Genomic DNA, 17,848 nt, shown 5'->3' on the forward strand with positions numbered 1-17,848 from the left:
GAAGTGTCTTGCTCAAGGACACAACGGATGTGACTAGGTTGGTAGAAGCTGGGGATCGAACCAGGAACCCACAGGTTACTGGCACAGCCACTCTCCCAACCACGTCACGCCACGCCAAAGATGTTATGACATGGCGGGTGTTAATGCACATGTTAATGCGCGGATCGTTTTCCCAGTTATAATTCCTAGTTATAATTATAATAATATTAATATTAATAATAATAAGCATTGAATAATGAATAGTAGTTAGAAAAGTGCTTTGCTGTTAGTCCATCCATCCATCCATCTTCTTCCGCTTATCCGAGGTCGGGTCGCGGGGGCAGCAGCCTAAGCAGGGAAGCCCAGACTTCCCTCTCCCCAGCCACTTCGTCCAGCTCCTCCCGGGGGATCCCGAGGCGTTCCCAGGCCAGCCGGGAGACATAGTCTTCCCAACGTGTCCTGGGTCTTCCTCGTGGCCTCCTACCGGTCGGACATGCCCTAAACACCTCCTTAGGGAGGCGCTCGGTGTTAAGTTACTAAATGTTGTTGACATACTACCTCTAATTATTGTTTGATTAGCTAAAGCACCAAAATGAGTTTCAGTTATTAGTTTATTGAATTAGTTAGGTGATAACTGGAGCATGGTTCTTGTTTACCAAATGTGAAACATCATTATATATATATATATATATATATATATATATATATTATTTTTTTTATTTTTTTTTACTTTAAAAATGATTTGGATTGCATGAGAAAGTGACCACATGGTCAAGTACACAGCAGCAACAACAGAACCAATGTTGGTTTAGTACTAAACTGCTGAGTCAGCATAAATAGCAATGATGACTTCAGCGTTTCCCACACAGTCAATTTATTACATTTTGACCGCCACAGATTTAAAGCTATGTATGAAGAATTCTGCAAGTCTATGCATGTTTACGTATACATATTTGAAACAGTAATGGCTTCTCCTTGTGTTTATGATGTTTTATCTATGTTCTGATAACATTATAGTCAGAATGACAGGTGTGTTAATTTAGTACCGTTTTTTAGCATCTGACTGCTAAACCAATTAGTTATTATGGCGAAACTGCACATGCTGATGTAAGACTAGGGTTTAATTGGCACTGACTATACACTAATGTATTGGCTGACATTGTTGATTTAATATTCAGTGTACATGCATACAAGATGCAGACACTGCATTTGTTTGATTGGATGACCGTGCAGTACTAAGATACACTTTGTGGTGCAACCTGGACATGGCCATGTATCCGTGATCAAGTGGAGTTACATCAGACACTCTCAGCCTGGTGACTCAGCCATGGGCGATCACTCAGGCCCTGACTCATAGCCAGTGCCACCCACAGATCCCTAGGAGTCCCAGGAACCGTTATAGAGACTGACCCGCAAAGCCTCTGCAACCCATTTTAACGGCCTCGCAACGGGTCGTTTCACACCCAGCGACCAGCATGGAGAACACTTTTAGATACAACACTATGTTTTCACTAATTGATGGCATCAATGTAAACATTCAACTCTGAGAGTGTCTGTCAATCCATGAACCAGGAAGTAGTTAGTAGAAATGAAACCGCCCTTCATGAACCAGGAAGTAGTCCAAGTAGAACTAAACACACTTCAGTGAACAAGGAAGTAGTCTAAGCGGTACTAAAATCACCCTCCATGAACAGGAAGCAGTTTAAGTACAACTAAAATTGCCTTGCATATACCAGGAAGTAGTCGTAGTAGAACTAAAATCGCCCTGCATGCACCAGGAAGTAGTCCAAGTATAACGAGAAACCCCCTCTGCGAACCAGGAAGTAGTCTAAGTGGTACTAAAATCGCCCTTCATGAGCCAGGAAGTAGTCCAAGTAGAACTAAAAACACACTCTGTGAACCAGGAAGTAGCTTAAGTGGTACTAAAATCACCCTACATGAACAGGAAGTAGTTTAGTAGAACTAAGATTGCCCTGCATGTACCAGGAAGTAGTCAAAGTAGAAATAAAATCGCCCTTCATGAACCAGGAAGTAGTCCAAGTAGAACTAAAAACACACTCTGTGAACCAGGAAGTAGTCTAAGTGGTACTAAAATCACCCTCCATGAACAGGAAGTGGTTTAAGTAGAACTAAGATTGCCCTTCATGTACCAGGAAGTAGTCAAAGTAGAAATAAAATCGCCCTGCATGTACCAGGAAGTGGTCTAAGTAGAAATAAAATCACTCTCCATGAACCAGAAAGTAAGCTAAGTATGAAATAACTGTCCATAAAGCAGGAAATAGTCTAAGTAATACTAAATATACCCTTAATGAACCCGGAAGTAAGCTAAGTAGAACTGAAATCACGGTCTATAAACCAGGATATAGTTGTGGAGGGGGGCGTGGCCTGCGGGCCTGCAGCGGAACAGGGTGTGCCAGGGCTGGCCTCGAAGACAGCGACAGGTGCGTAGATGGCCCAGGTGGGCCTTGTCATCTAAGCACCTGTCGCCTTTATTAGCAGCAGCCGGGATGAGACGAGTACTGGGAGTTGGAGGTGCTGATGAGCGGCCGCAGGAAGAATAAAGACATTGTGTTGGAAAGCAGAAGCCGATTGCTGTTTATGAAAATAAAACAGTGTTACACCCTGAATTCCGGGCTCTCCTGGCAGTGTGTGGTGGTCCGAAGAACCCACTAGAGGGCAACCTCTACACCCTGTTAATAATACAACCAAGTTTTTGAATTTTCCTGTACGGTGAAAGCACAATTTCACAATTTCTGTCTCTAAATGTTTATGTTTACATTTCTACAGCCCATCATCATGTGGGACCGACAGTTGGGCAGACTTGTGACCAAATGTTTCAATACATTTGTTACAAAAGAAGAAAAACAAGTTATGTTGATGAAAGTTCAATGCAAAAAATAACTAACAACCATTTGAGAATCTCAAATAAACGATGTCGTTCAATAAAAGTTGTTTACATTTTTATAGTGTAGTTTTGCACTATTTGAGTTATCAAAAGATATTTTTGCGAACCAGTAGTAAAATGCTTATATTTTGAGAAAACTGCCGTAAAATGGGAAACAGAAGTGGCAAAAGATAGGCTCAAGATTAGGGATGTCCGATAATGGCTTTTTGACGATATCCGATATTGTCCAACTCCTTAATTACCGATATCAACCGATACTGATATTGAAGTAGAACTAAAATCGCCCTGCATGTACCAGGAAGTGGTATCAACCAATCACACTTAGGGACCGTTTGAGAATCTAAAATAAACGATGTCGTTCAATAAAAGTTGTTTACATTTTTATAGTGTAGTTTAGCACTATTTGAGTTATCAGAAGGTATTTTTGCGAACCAGTAGTTAAATAAAAAAAGGAAAATGTTTATATTTTGAGAAAACTGCCGTAAAATGGGAAACAGAAGTGGCTGAAGATAGGCTAAAGATTAGGGATGTCCGATAATGGCTTTTTGACGATATCCGATATTGTCCAACTCTTAATTACCGATACCGATATCAACCGATACCGATATATACAGTCGTGGAATTAACACATTATTATGCCTAATTTGGACAACCAGGTATGGTTAAGGTAAAGTCCTTTTTTTTTAAATTAATAAAATAAAATAAGATAAATAAATAAAAAACATTTTCTTGCATAAAAAAGAAAGTAAAACAATGTAAAAACAGTTACATAGAAACTAGTAATTAATGAAAATGAGTAAAATTAACTGTTAAAGGCTAGTACTAGAGATGCGTTAAAATGTAATATCGGAAAATATCGGTATCGTTTTTATTATTATCGGTATCGGTTTTGTTTGTTTGTTTGTTTTTTTTTGTTTTTTATTGAATCAACATAAAAAACACAAGATACACTTACAATTAGTGCACCAACCCAAAAGGGTTGTTTCTTTCTGTTATTAATATTCTGGTTCCTACATTATATATCAATATATATCAATACAGTCTGCAAGGGATACAGTCCGTAAGCACACATGATTGTGCGTGCTGCTGGTCCACTAATAGTACTAACCTTTAACAGTTAATTTGACTCATTTTCATTAATTACTAGTTTCTATGTATCGTATTTTTCGGAGTATAAGTCGCACCTGCCCAAAATGCATAATAAAGAAGGAAAAAAACATATAAATCGCACTGGAGCCCGGCCAAACTATGAAAAAAACTGCGACTTATAGTCCGAAAAATGCGGTAACTGTTTTTATATTGTTTTACTTTCTTTTTTATTCAAGAAAATGTTTTTAGTTGATTTATCTTATTTTATTTTATACATTTTTTTTTAAAAGTACCTTATCTTCACCATACCTGGTTGTCCAAATAAGCAATAATAATGTGTTAATTCCACGACTGTATATATCGATTGATATCGGTATCGGTAAATAAAGAGTTTGACAATATCGGAATATCGAATATCGGCAAAAAGCTGTTTACATTTTATAGTGTAGTTTTGCTCTATTTGAATTATCGAAAGATATTTTTGCGAAAAAAGTAAAATGCTTATATGTTGAGAAAACTGCCGTAAAATGGGAAACAGAAGTGGCTGAAGATAGGCTAAAGATTAGGGGTGTCTGATAATGGCTTTTTGACGATATCCGATATTGTTCAACTCTTTAATTACCGATACCGATATCAACCGATACCGATATATACAGTCGTGGAATTAACACATTATTATGCCTAATTTGGACAACCAGGTATGGTTAAGGTAAAGTCCTTTTTTTTAAAATTAATAAAATAAAATAAGATAAATAAATAAAAAACATTTTCTTGCATAAAAAAGAAAGTAAAACAATATAAAAACAGTTACATGGAAACTAGCAATTAATGAAAATGAGTAAAAATTAACTGTTAAAGGTTAGTACTAGAGATGTCCGATAACATCGGCCGATAAATGCGTTAAAATGTAATATCGGAAATAATCGGTATCGTTTTTTTTATTATTGGTATCGTTTTTTTGGTTTTTTTATTAAATCAACATAAAAAACACAAGATACACTTACAATTAGTGCACCAACCCAAAAAAACCTCCCTCCCTCATTCACGCTCATTCACACAAAAGGGTTGTTTCTTTCTGTTATTAATATTGTGGTTCCTACATTATATATCAATATATATCAATACAGTCTGCAAGGGATACAGTCCGTAAGCACACATGATTGTGCGTGCTGCTGGTCCACTAATAGTACTAACCTTTAACAGTTAATTTGACTCATTTTCATTAATTACTAGTTTCTATGTACCGTATTTTTCGGAGTATAAGTCGCACCTGCCCAAAATGTATAATAAAGAAGGAAAAAAACATAACAATCGCACTGGAGCCCGGCCAAACTATGAAAAAAACTGCGACTTATAGTCCGAAAAATGCGGTAACTGTTTTTATATTGTTTTACTTTCTTTTTTATTCAAGAAAATGTTTTTAGTTGATTTATCTTATTTTATTTTATACATTTTTTTTTTAAAGTACCTTATCTTCACCATACCTGGTTGTCCAAATAAGCAATAATAATGTGTTAATTCCACGACTGTATATATCGATTGATATCGGTAAATAAAGAGTTTGACAATATCGGAATATCGAATATCGGCAAAAAGCTGTTTACATTTTATAGTGTAGTTTTGCTCTATTTGAATTATCAAAAGATATTTTTGCGAAAAAAGTAAAATGCTTATATGTTGAGAAAACTGCCGTAAAATGGGAAACAGAAGTGGCTGAAGATAGGCTCAAGATTAGGGGTGTCTGATAATGGCTTTTTGACGATATCCGATATTGTTCAACTCTTTAATTACCGATACCGATATCAACCGATACCGATATATACAGTCGTGGAATTAACACATTATTACGCCTAATTTGGACAACCAGGTATGGTTAAGGTAAAGTCCTTTTTTTTAAAATTAATAAAATAAAATAAGATAAATAAATAAAAAACTTTATTGCATAAAAAAATACAGTAAAACAATATAAAAACAGTTACATAGAAACTAGCAATTAATGAAAATGAGTACAATTAACTGTTAAAGGTTAGTACTAGAGGTGTCCGATAATATCGGCCGATAAATGCGTTAAAATGTAATATCGGAAATTATCGGTATCGTTTTTTTTTTTATTGGTATCGTTTTTTTGTTTTTTTTATTAAATCAACATAAAAAACACAAGATACACTTACAATTAGTGCACCAACCCAAAAAACCTCATTCACACAAAAGGGTTGTTTCTTTCTGTTATTAATATTCTGGTTCCTACATTATATATCAATATATATCAATACAGTCTGCAAGGGATACAGTCCGTAAGCACACATGATTGTGCGTGCTGCTGGTCCACTAATAGTACTAACCTTTAACAGTTAATTTGACTCATTTTCATTAATTACTAGTTTCTATGTATCGTATTTTTCGGAGTATAAGTCGCACCTGCCCAAAATGTATAATAAAGAAGGAAAAAAACATATAAATCGCACTGGAGCCCGGCCAAACTATGAAAAAAACTGCGACTTATAGTCCGAAAAATGCGGTAACTGTTTTTATATTGTTTTACTTTCTTTTTTATTCAAGAAAATGTTTTTAGTTGATTTATCTTATTTTATTTTATACATTTTTTTTTAAAAGTACCTTATCTTCACATACCTGGTTGTCCAAATAAGCAATAATAATGTGTTAATTCCATGACTGTATATATCGATTGATATCGGTAAATAAAGAGTTTGACAATATCGGAATATCGAATATCGGCAAAAAGCTGTTTACATTTTATAGTGTAGTTTTGCTCTATTTGAATTATCGAAAGATATTTTTGCGAAAAAAGTAAAATGCTTATATGTTGAAAAAACTGCCGTAAAATGGGAAACAGAAGTGGCTGAAGATAGGCTAAAGATTAGGGGTGTCTGATAATGGCTTTTTGACGATATCCGATATTGTTCAACTCTTTAATTACCGATACCGATATCAACCGATACCGATATATACAGTCGTGGAATTAACACATTATTATGCCTAATTTGGACAACCAGGTATGGTTAAGGTAAAGTCCTTTTTTTTTAAATTAATAAAATAAAATAAGATAAATAAATAAAAAACTTTATTGCATAAAAAAAGACAGTAAAACAATATAAAAACAGTTACATAGAAACTAGCAATTAATGAAAATGAGTACAATTAACTGTTAAAGGTTAGTACTAGAGGTGTCCGATAATATCGGCCGATAAATGCGTTAAAATGTAATATCGGAAATTATCGGTATCGTTTTTTTTATTATTGGTATCGTTTTTTTGTTTTTTTTATTAAATCAACATAAAAAACACAAGATACACTTACAAATAGTGCACCAACCCAAAAAACCTCATTCACACAAAAGGGTTGTTTCTTTCTGTTATTAATATTCTGGTTCCTACATTATATATCAATATATATCAATACAGTCTGCAAGGGATACAGTCCGTAAGCACACATGATTGTGCGTGCTGCTGGTCCACTAATAGTACTAACCTTTAACAGTTAATTTTACTCATTTTCATTCATTACTAGTTTCTATGTATCGTATTTTTCGGAGTATAAGTCGCACCTGCCCAAAATGCATAATAAAGAAGGAAAAAAACATATAAATCGCACTGGAGCCCGGCCAAACTATGAAAAAAACTGCGACTTATAGTCCGAAAAATGCGGTACCTGTTTTTATATTGTTTTACTTTCTTTTTTATTCAAGAAAATGTTTTTAGTTGATTTATCTTATTTTATTTTATACATTTTTTTTTTTAAAGTACCTTATCTTCACCATACCTGGTTGTCCAAATAAGCAATAATAATGTGTTAATTCCACGACTGTATATATCGATTGATATCGGTAAATAAAGAGTTTGACAATATCGGAATATCGAATATCGGCAAAAAGTTGTTTACATTTTATAGTGTAGTTTTGCTCTATTTGAATTATCGAAAGATATTTTTGCGAAAAAAGTAAAATGCTTATATGTTGAGAAAACTGCCGTAAAATGGGAAACAGAAGTGGCTGAAGATAGGCTAAAGATTAGGGGTGTCTGATAATGGCTTTTTGACGATATCCGATATTGTTCAACTCTTTAATTACCGATACCGATATCAACCGATACCGATATATACAGTCGTGGAATTAACACATTATTACGCCTAATTTGGACAACCAGGTATGGTTAAGGTAAAGTCCTTTTTTTTAAAATTAATAAAATAAAATAAGATAAATAAATAAAAAACTTTATTGCATAAAAAAATACAGTAAAACAATATAAAAACAGTTACATAGAAACTAGCAATTAATGAAAATGAGTACAATTAACTGTTAAAGGTTAGTACTAGAGGTGTCCGATAATATCGGCCGATAAATGCGTTAAAATGTAATATCGGAAATTATCGGTATCGTTTTTTTTTTTATTGGTATCGTTTTTTTGTTTTTTTTATTAAATCAACATAAAAAACACAAGATACACTTACAATTAGTGCACCAACCCAAAAAACCTCATTCACACAAAAGGGTTGTTTCTTTCTGTTATTAATATTCTGGTTCCTACATTATATATCAATATATATCAATACAGTCTGCAAGGGATACAGTCCGTAAGCACACATGATTGTGCGTGCTGCTGGTCCACTAATAGTACTAACCTTTAACAGTTAATTTGACTCATTTTCATTAATTACTAGTTTCTATGTATCGTATTTTTCGGAGTATAAGTCGCACCTGCCCAAAATGTATAATAAAGAAGGAAAAAAACATATAAATCGCACTGGAGCCCGGCCAAACTATGAAAAAAACTGCGACTTATAGTCCGAAAAATGCGGTAACTGTTTTTATATTGTTTTACTTTCTTTTTTATTCAAGAAAATGTTTTTAGTTGATTTATCTTATTTTATTTTATACATTTTTTTTTAAAAGTACCTTATCTTCACATACCTGGTTGTCCAAATAAGCAATAATAATGTGTTAATTCCATGACTGTATATATCGATTGATATCGGTAAATAAAGAGTTTGACAATATCGGAATATCGAATATCGGCAAAAAGCTGTTTACATTTTATAGTGTAGTTTTGCTCTATTTGAATTATCGAAAGATATTTTTGCGAAAAAAGTAAAATGCTTATATGTTGAAAAAACTGCCGTAAAATGGGAAACAGAAGTGGCTGAAGATAGGCTAAAGATTAGGGGTGTCTGATAATGGCTTTTTGACGATATCCGATATTGTTCAACTCTTTAATTACCGATACCGATATCAACCGATACCGATATATACAGTCGTGGAATTAACACATTATTATGCCTAATTTGGACAACCAGGTATGGTTAAGGTAAAGTCCTTTTTTTTTAAATTAATAAAATAAAATAAGATAAATAAATAAAAAACTTTATTGCATAAAAAAAGACAGTAAAACAATATAAAAACAGTTACATAGAAACTAGCAATTAATGAAAATGAGTACAATTAACTGTTAAAGGTTAGTACTAGAGGTGTCCGATAATATCGGCCGATAAATGCGTTAAAATGTAATATCGGAAATTATCGGTATCGTTTTTTTTATTATTGGTATCGTTTTTTTGTTTTTTTTATTAAATCAACATAAAAAACACAAGATACACTTACAAATAGTGCACCAACCCAAAAAACCTCATTCACACAAAAGGGTTGTTTCTTTCTGTTATTAATATTCTGGTTCCTACATTATATATCAATATATATCAATACAGTCTGCAAGGGATACAGTCCGTAAGCACACATGATTGTGCGTGCTGCTGGTCCACTAATAGTACTAACCTTTAACAGTTAATTTTACTCATTTTCATTCATTACTAGTTTCTATGTATCGTATTTTTCGGAGTATAAGTCGCACCTGCCCAAAATGCATAATAAAGAAGGAAAAAAACATATAAATCGCACTGGAGCCCGGCCAAACTATGAAAAAAACTGCGACTTATAGTCCGAAAAATGCGGTACCTGTTTTTATATTGTTTTACTTTCTTTTTTATTCAAGAAAATGTTTTTAGTTGATTTATCTTATTTTATTTTATACATTTTTTTTTTTAAAGTACCTTATCTTCACCATACCTGGTTGTCCAAATAAGCAATAATAATGTGTTAATTCCACGACTGTATATATCGATTGATATCGGTAAATAAAGAGTTTGACAATATCGGAATATCGAATATCGGCAAAAAGTTGTTTACATTTTATAGTGTAGTTTTGCTCTATTTGAATTATCGAAAGATATTTTTGCGAAAAAAGTAAAATGCTTATATGTTGAGAAAACTGCCGTAAAATGGGAAACAGAAGTGGCTGAAGATAGGCTAAAGATTAGGGGTGTCTGATAATGGCTTTTTGACGATATCCGATATTGTTCAACTCTTTAATTACCGATACCGATATCAACCGATACCGATATATACAGTCGTGGAATTAACACATTATTATGCCTAATTTGGACAACCAGGTATGGTTAAGGTAAAGTCCTTTTTTTTTAAATTAATAAAATAAAATAAGATAAATAAATAAAAAACATTTTCTTGCATAAAAAAGAAAGTAAAACAATATAAAAACAGTTACATAGAAACTAGCAATTAATGAAAATGAGTAAAAATTAACTGTTAAAGGTTAGTACTAGAGATGTCCGATAACATCGGCCGATAAATGCGTTAAAATGTAATATCGGAAATAATCGGTATCGTTTTTTTTATTATTGGTATCGTTTTTTTGGTTTTTTTATTAAATCAACATAAAAAACACAAGATACACTTACAATTAGTGCACCAACCCAAAAAAAACCTCCCTCCCTCATTCACGCTCATTCACACAAAAGGGTTGTTTCTTTCTGTTATTAATATTCTGGTTCCTACATTATATATCAATATATATCAATACAGTCTGCAAGGGATACAGTCCGTAAGCACACATGATTGTGCGTGCTGCTGGTCCACTAATAGTACTAACCTTTAACAGTTAATTTGACTCATTTTCATTAATTACTAGTTTCTATGTACCGTATTTTTCGGAGTATAAGTCGCACCTGCCCAAGATGCATAATAAAGAAGGAAAAAAACATGTAAATCGCACTGGAGCCCGGCCAAACTATGAAAAAAACTGCGACTTATAGTCCGAAAAATGCGGTAACTGTTTTTTTATTGTTTTACTTTCTTTTTTATTCAAGAAAATGTTTTTAGTAGATTTATCTTATTTTATTTTACACTTTTTTTTTTAAAGTACCTTATCTTCACCATACCTGGTTGTCCAAATAAGCAATAATAATGTGTTAATTCCACGACTGTATATATCGGTTGATATCGGTATCGGTAAATAAAGGGTTGGACGATATCGGAATATCGAATATCGGCAAAAAAGCTGTTTACATTTTATAGTGTAGTTTTGCTCTATTTGAATTATCAAAAGATATTTTTGCGAAAAAAGTAAAATGCTTATATGTTGAGAAAACTGCCGTAAAATGGGAAACAGAAGTGGCTGAAGATAGGCTCAAGATTAGGGTTGTCCGATAATGGCTTTTTGACGATATCCGATATTGTTCAACTCTTTGATTACCGATACCGATATCGACCGATGCCGATATATACAGTCGTGGAATTAACACATTATTACGCCTAATTTGGACAACCAGGTATGGTTAAGGTAAAGTCCTTTTTAAAAAAAAATAATAAAATAAAATAAGATAAATAAATAAAAAACATTTTCTTGCATAAAAAAGAAAGTAAAACAATATAAAAACAGTTACATAGAAACTAGCAATTAATGAAAATGAGTAAAATTAACTGTTAAAGGTTAGTACTAGAGATGTCTGATAATATCGGCCGATAAATGCGTTAAAATGTAATATCGGAAATTATCGGTATCGTTTTTTTTAATTATCGGTATCGTTTTTTAAATTTTTTTAATTTTTATTAAATCAACATAAAAAACACAAGATACACTTACAATTAGTACACCAACCCAAAAAACCTCCCTCCCCCATTTACACTCATTCACATAAAAGAGTTCTGTTATTAATATTGTGGTTCCTACATTATATATCAATATATATCAATACAGTCTGCAAGGGATACAGTCCGTAAGCACACATGATTGTGCGTGCTGCTGGTCCACTAATAGTACTAACCTTTAACAGTTAATTTTACTCATTTTCATTAATTACTAGTTTCTATGGAACTGTTTTTATATTGTTTTACTTTCTTTTTTATTCAAGAAAATGTTTTTAATTTATTTATCTTATATATATATATTTTTTTTTTAAAAGTACTTTATCTTCACCATACCTGGTTGTCCAAATTAGGCATAAAAATGTGTTAATCCCACGACTGTATATATCGGTATCGGTTGATATCGGTATCGGTAATTAAAGAGTTGGACAATATCGGAATATCGGATATCGGCAAAAAGCCATTATCGGACATCCCTAATTTGAATTATCAAAAGATATTTTTGCGAAAAAAGTAAAATGCTTATATGTTGAGAAAACTGCCGTAAAATGGGAAACAGAAGTGGCTGAAGACAGGCTAAAGATAGTACTAAAATCACCTTCCATGAACAGGAAGTAGTATACATCACCCTCTATGAACCGGGGAGAAGTCTAAGTCGTACTAACATTTTCTTACATTTGTTATCAGTGTGCTCCGCTGAGTCACACTTTAGTAATCTGTGGTCATTGTAGCGTTAACTGTAAGACTTGTACAAACTGTAACAACGTTGACAGCATTATCTTGAAAGCCTCTCAGCACTGACAAATCAACAACCAAGGTTACTGTTCAACACGACTGTTACAATTTAACCAGCTACATATTTGTCCTTGCACTTTAGCAACATCGCTAAAAAGCTACAGGCAAAGCTGCACAATTTCTTTTTCCCCACTCCAAATGAAACAAGCCATTCATCCTCTAGTAATCAAAGAAGTGACACTCAGCAGGTCCTTCAGGCTTCCATACTCACGTCTACTCTGGTCACTCCGAGTGTCTTTGGGCGACACTGTGTGCCATGTGAAGGCCTGGCACTGCAGCGTGCGTGTGTTTACGCATGCATGCACATGTGCTGCATGGAAGTATAAAACAAACTTCAGGGTGCTACCGGCGGTGTAAAAAACAGAGGGTGCTACCGCCAGCCAATGAAAAACGCCGAGTGGCCGCTTTCCACCCGCCCTCCGGCTCGGCCCGCTCTCCGGCCGGCAGCCTCGTCACTGGGGCACTGGGGTGAATGGACAGCTATTCTTATTCTAATTGTCACTCTGAGGGCCACTGGCTGAAAGAGGGGAACGGTCTCCAGGCTGCTGGAATGCACCAGCTCCTTTCTTCTACCAGGAAAGAGTGGAGAAGAGCGAAGAAGAGCAAAGACGAGTAAAGGGGGCCAGAGAAAAGAAAAGGGTGATTGCCGTGTAAGGAGTGGATATGCCCTAATTTAGGTCCTATTTTCCATCACTTTGGGTGATTTTTTTTAAATGACCTTTGACCACGTGACTCACGGTCCAAGGTCATTTTAGCCAATCACAAGCTTGAAGATAGCACGTGCACCTTTTATGCACCTTTTATGCGGGGCCTCACCTGCCATCATGGAAAGAAAAAAAATGTAAAAAGAATTTTTTTTAATTAAATTGTTATATGTATCCAGTGATTATACTATAAAGTTATTTTCCATTTAACTTCACCCGTTTTAGATTATTTTTGTTTAAAATCGCTGAATTTTCACATTTGCCGTTCAAATACTGAGAAGAGACGGTGCGGTGAACAGCAGCCAGTTGAGGCACGTCACTCAGTTGTGCCTCACCATGGATTGCGCAATGACTCGGCTAAATGCTGGCCTGCTGTGCAGTGAGACCGTATTGCTATATGAACTATATTATACATTTCCATAGTTTAGTTAGCTGAGGTATATAATGTACAGTGTATTTTGTCAACAACTGTATGTGTGTAACGTATTTCTTGTGCTGAGCAATCATAAAACTGCTGCAAAAGACGCACTGGCTGAGGCTCGCAGTAATCCCGCCTCCTGCACCCCCGCCGTAAAATTGTTATATCAACTAATGCCCACACTTAAACTTTCCACGTGCAAGATTGAATCTATTTAAAAAAGTTATTTCATAAGAAGCCAAAAAGTGCAAAAACAATAATGTTCGTGTTGGAGGAGTTGTGAATGACTGCAGGGCCACAACATTAGGTACACCTGCAGACTGCAGGTGTACCTAATTCACAACTCCTCCAACACGCACATTATTGTTTTTGCACTTTTTCGGCTGATCCTTAAGATCAGCCGATCAGCTGCTGTTGACGGTCCCTGACACAAGGCTGAAGTTTAGAGGTGACAGAGCTTTCGCCGTTGCTGCTCCCAAGCTCTGGAACGACCTACCTCTGAGTGTTAGACAAGCCTCCTCTCTTCCTGTTTTTAAATCTCTCTTAAAAACATACTTTTATTCCATGGCTTTTAACACTGAGTGATATCCATCCTGCAATGGCGCCCCATAATACACCTGCTGTGAAACTGTTTTTATGTTTTTATATTTGTATTTATTCTATTTTATTTCTTTATTTTTTTATCGTGTTGTGTTTGCGTTGTGTTGTGTTTGCTCGGTACTCGTTTTATCTTTTAACCTGTCCATTGTACAGCACTTTGGCTACCCCTGTGGTAAATTTTAAATGTGCTTTATAAATAAAGTTGATTTGATTTGATTTGATTTGATTCTTATTAAATAACTTTTGTAACCTATTTTTATGGGCTTTCCTATTTGTGATGTTAAGTTCCTGTTATGCGCTGTTATACAGTATATGCCTTGAGCTCTTATTTTGAAGGCGCTAAGAGCGGAAGTGATGACACGTTGGAGTGGAGCGGAAGTTTTTGAAAGAAGGTAAATAAAGTGGTCCTCGTGTAAACTGGAGCCTCCGTGTTTGTTATTTTGTAGTTTCATACGGTATAGGCGACATTTATAAACCCTCGGTTACACTTTTTTAAATAGATTCAATCTTGCACGTGGAAAGTTTAAGTGAGGGCTTTAATTGATATAACACGCTCGTCAGGGGGTGCATTAATCCAGCACAACAGCGGCTCATGGACTTATTTTATAAGTAAAGGTAAGACCATAATAACGTTTTTTTTAATTAAATGTGCTTTTTTGTGTGCTACAGTTTGTATGTGTAAAGTTAAAGTTAAGTTAAAGTACCAATGATTGTCACACACACACTAGGTGTAATGAAATTTGTCCTCTGTATTTGACCCATCCCCTTGATCACCCCCTGGGAGGTGAGGGGAGCAGTGGGCAGCAGCGGCGCCGCGCCCGGGAATAATTTTTGGTGATTTAATAACCCCCAATTCCAACCCTTGATGCTGAGTGCCAAGCAGGGAAGAATGCTGGTATGAGCTTTTAAACATAACCCGTTAACTGCTGCCAATCAAATGGTGAATAAGATACTCTTTAGGGTTCATATGTTTGTAAATCTGACTGTGATGAAGTCAGTGCCTCACCAGCCATCAACCTCACCGCACGTCACTGCTATATTGCCAAAAGTATTTGGCCACCTGCCTTTACTCACATATGAACTTGAAGTGCCATCCCATGGAATTGTCCAAAATATTTTTGGCATCCTGGAGCATTCAAAGTTCCTTTCACTGGAACTAAGGGGCCAAGCCCAACTCCTGGAAAAACAACCCCACACCATAATTCCTCCTCCACCAAATTTCACAATGCTATGCTATGTGAGGTATTTTTCTTGGACTCAGTCTGGACCCCTCCCGAGGGTCCAGCCTTAGACTGATACTTTTTTTACTCTTCCCCCTTTCCCAATGTCACCTTTTTCCCACCTTTTTAAAAGGGGAACATTATCACCAGACCTATGTAAGCGTCAATATATACCTTGATGTTGCAGGAAAAAAAGACCATATATTTTTTTAACCGATTTCCGAACTCTAAATGGGTGAATTTTGGCGAATTAAACGCCTTTCTATTATTCACTCTCGGAGCGATGACGTCGGGAAGCAATCCGCCATTTTCTCAAACACATTACAAACACCGAGTCAAATCAGCTCTGTTATTTTCCGTTTTTTCGACTGTTTTCCGTACCTTGGAGACAACATGCCTCGTCGGTGTGTTGTCGGAGGGTGTAACAACACGAACAGGGACGGATTCAAGTTGCACCAGTGGCCCAAAGATGCGAAAGTGGCAAGAAATTGGACGTTTGTTCCGCACACTTTACCGACGAAAGCTATGCTACGACAGAGATGGCAAGAATGTGTGGATATCCTGCGACACTCAAAGCAGATGCATTTCCAACGATAAAGTCAAAGAAATCTGCCGCCAGACCCCCAGGAAAAGAGAGCGGATGAGGGTATGTCTACAGAATATATTAATTGATGAAAACTGGGCTGTCTGCACTCTCAAAGTGCATGTTGTTGCCAAATGTATTTCATATGCTGTAAACCTAGTTCATAGTTGTTAGTTTCCTTTAATGCCAAACAAACACATACCAATCGTTGGTTAGAAGGCGATCGCCGAATTCGTCCTCGCTTTCTCCCGTGTCGCTGGCTGTCGTGTCGTTTTCATCGGTTCGCTTGCATACGGTTCAAACCGATATGGCTCAATAGCTTCAGTTTCTTCTTCAATTTCGTTTTCGCTACCTGCCTCCACACTACAACCATCCGTTTCAATACATGCGTAATCTGTTGAATCGCTTAAACCGCTGAAATCCGAGTCTGAATCCGAGCTAATGTCGCTATAAACTTGCTGTTCTATCCGCCATGTTTGTTTGTATCGGCATCACTATGTGACGTCACAGGAAAATGGACGGGTGTATATAACGATGGTTAAAATCAGGCACTTTGAAGCTTTTTTTTAAGGATATTGCGTGATGGGTAAAATTTTGAAAAAAACTTCGAAAAATAAAATAAGCCACTGGGAACTGATTTTCAATGGTTTTAACCCTACTGAAATTGTGATAATGTTCCCCTTTAAGGAGCGCCGTAAGTGGCTGATCCGTTGGCGGTCCCGTCTTGTCCCCCTTGTAACGTATGTCTGCTCTTAGTGGGACCGTGCCGAAAATGTAATTTCAGTTCTTATGTGTCTTGTACATGTTAAAGAATGGACAATAATAAAGCATCTTGAATCTTGAATGCAGTCCGAAATGTAGCGTTCTCCTGGCAACCTCCAAACCCAGACTCGTCCATCAGATTCATCAGTCCAGATAAGGCGTCTCCACTGCTCTAGAGTCCAGTGGCGACGTGCTTTACACCAGAGGTCCCCAACCACCGGGCTGCGGCCCGGTACCGGTCCGTGGATCAATTAGTACCGGGCCGCACAATAAATAAATAAATATATATACAGATATATATATATATATATATATATATATATATATATATATATATATATATATAAATTTCTTTTTTTTTTTCTTTTTTTTTTTTTTAAATGTTATTAAATCAACATAAAAACACAAGATACACTTACAATTAGTGCACCAACCCCAAAAACCTCCCTCCCCCATTTACACTCATTCGCACAAAAGGGTTGTTTCTTTCTGTTATTAATATTTCTGGTTCCTACATTATATATCAATATAGATCAATACAGTCTACAGGGATACAGTCCGTAAGCACGCATGATTGTATTTTTAATGACAAAAAAAAAAAAAAAAAAAAAAATAATTTTTAGCCCCCTCCCCCAGGTCCGAGGGACAAATTTTCAAGCGTTGACCGGTTCGCAGTTTAAAAAAATGTTGGGGACCACTGCTTTACACCACTGCATCCCACGCTTTACATTGGACTTGGTGATGTATGGCTTAGATAATGCTGCTCGGCCATGGAAACCCATTCCATGAAGCTCTCTGCGTACTGTACGTGGGCTAAATGGAAGATCACATGAAGTTTGGAG

General features: G+C 35.7%; 1 protein-coding gene across 2 annotated transcripts in view; it reads right to left on the reverse strand.

Annotated features, from left to right (window-relative positions):
* The window catches only part of lamb2l (laminin, beta 2-like), a 172,685-nt gene that overhangs the window by 127,612 nt on the left and 27,225 nt on the right, over nucleotides 1–17,848 (reverse strand). The window contains exon 1 of one of the 2 annotated variants that reach the window (XM_061924733.2): nucleotides 12,931–13,024. The exons of the other annotated variant lie outside the window; for it this stretch is intronic. The gene's annotated coding sequence lies outside the window, so the exon portion shown is untranslated. Of the gene's footprint in view, nucleotides 1–12,930; nucleotides 13,025–17,848 lie in introns of those variants that run through there. 2 annotated transcript variants of the gene reach the window in all.

This window comes from Nerophis lumbriciformis, linkage group LG01, assembly GCF_033978685.3.
Source record: "Nerophis lumbriciformis linkage group LG01, RoL_Nlum_v2.1, whole genome shotgun sequence".
NCBI classification, from domain to species: Eukaryota; Metazoa; Chordata; class Actinopteri; order Syngnathiformes; family Syngnathidae; genus Nerophis; species Nerophis lumbriciformis.